General features: G+C 42.2%; 1 pseudogene; it reads right to left on the minus strand.

Annotated features, from left to right (window-relative positions):
• Nucleotides 1–351: 351 nt before the first annotated feature.
• Nucleotides 352–541, minus strand: LOC115069797 (annotated as a pseudogene).
• Between the last annotated feature and the right edge of the window lie 1,357 nt (nucleotides 542–1,898).

The raw sequence follows: 1,898 nt of genomic DNA on the forward strand, positions 1-1,898 counted from the left end.
CTGTTGGACATTTGGGCTTTTACAATTTTTTGGCCAATGTGAATAGTGCTGCCCTGAACAGTCGTGTGTAGACTTACAAGCTGAAACACTTGTTTTCAGTCTTGTGTGCTACCTAGAAACAGAACGGCAGTGGTACTGTCTCATAGTCTCACCTGCAGTGCACAGGGTTTAATTTCTTCACCTCCCTTCCAACATTCACTTCTTTATTTATTTATTTGAGTGAGAGGTGTGTATGTGTTTGTGTGTATGTGTACGGACGCATGTGCATACACATGCATATGGAGAGGCCATAAGTCAGTATCAGATGCCTTTCTCAATCACTCTCATCTTACTTTATTTTCATTTTTTTTTCGGGGAGAGCACAAATGCAGTTCCCACTACCATAAATGATGCGGCTGAGTTTCCACATTTGGGGAAATCTCAGGGGTTAGCACATCTGGAGTGCAATGGATAAGTCTCACCCTGGGAAAGACAGCTACAAGATCATAGTATATTTTTATTTTATTTTATGTGTATGAGTGTATTGCCTGCATGTATGTAAATGCACCCGTGTCATGCAATGCCCACAGAGGTCAGAAGACAGTGTTGGATTCTCTGGAACAGGAGTTAATGGATGGTTGTTAGGTACCATGTGGGTGCTGGGAACTTAACTCTGGTCCTCTGCAAGAGCAGCCAGAGCTCTTCACCACTGAGCCATCTCTCCAGCCCCACAATCATGATATTTTTCCAGATATATTTCTTCTCTTTAGTTTTTGAGATAGGGTCTCTCACCAAACCTCGAGCTCACTGATTCAGCTAGACTGGCTGGCCAGCAAGTCCCAGGGATCCTCTTGTCTCTGCCACCTCAGCTCTGAGATTACAGGGGCGCTCTTCTGCACCCAGCTTTCTCTGTGCATGCTAGGGATCAAACTCAGGCTGTCAGGTTTGGGGACAAGTACCTTTACTTGCTGAATCAGTTCACCATCCCCCAAATTAAAACTTTTTTTATTGTGGTAAGATACATATAGAGTTTGGCATTTCGACAGTCTTTAAGTGCACTGCTCCTGCTGTTGAGAGCATTCACTATAGCACAAGCATTGCCTCCATCTGCTCTGCGTCCAGATTTTGGTTGTGTTCCAAATGCCTGTTTGTCTCTTTGCTAGCAGCACTGGGGATTAAGCCTAGGGCATTGTGCATGCTAGGCAAGTACTCTGTCACTGAGCTAAAGCCCAAGCACCCATTTTTCTTCCTTCTTTTTAAAATTTTCAACATGCATGTACGTGTGTTTGTGTGTACATGTGGGTGTACACATGCCATGACACACATGTAGCAGTCAGAGGGCAGTGGGAGGGATTTTGTTCTCAGTTTCCACCTTGTTTTGAGGCAGAGTCTCCCCTGTTTCTGCTGCTGTGCTATGTACATCTGTCCTGAGAGCTCCGTTCACTGGTCTTTGCCTTTCATCTCACACAGATGTCCCCTACTGCACCAGCCTTTTTTAAAAAATTTAAACAGGATCTCCTTGTAGCCTACTGGACTAGAACTCAATCTCACAGGGATCTGCCTGGGTCCCAAGTACTGGGATTAAAGACATGTGCTGCTATGCCAAGATTTTTTTTTTCTTTTTCTATTTTTTTTAATCAAAAAAAAATTTTAAAATAACTCCAAGATTAGAAGAAGCATTTCATTACAGCTTTAACATATTCAGTAACACACTAGGGATCTGCCTGGGTCCCAAGTACTGGGATTAAAGACATGTGCTGCTATGCCAAGATTTTTTTTTTCTTTTTCTATTTTTTTTAATCAAAAAAAAATTTTAAAATAACTCCAAGATTAGAAGAAGCATTTCATTACAGCTTTAACATATTCAGTAACACACTCCAGAGCAAGAGTACATCTCTTTCACAAGCGGGTGCAAATTT

The sequence above is a fragment of the Nannospalax galili genome, unplaced genomic scaffold (genome assembly GCF_000622305.1).
Source record: "Nannospalax galili isolate Female #2095 unplaced genomic scaffold, S.galili_v1.0 scaffold32, whole genome shotgun sequence".
Lineage (NCBI taxonomy): Eukaryota > Metazoa > Chordata > Mammalia > Rodentia > Spalacidae > Nannospalax > Nannospalax galili.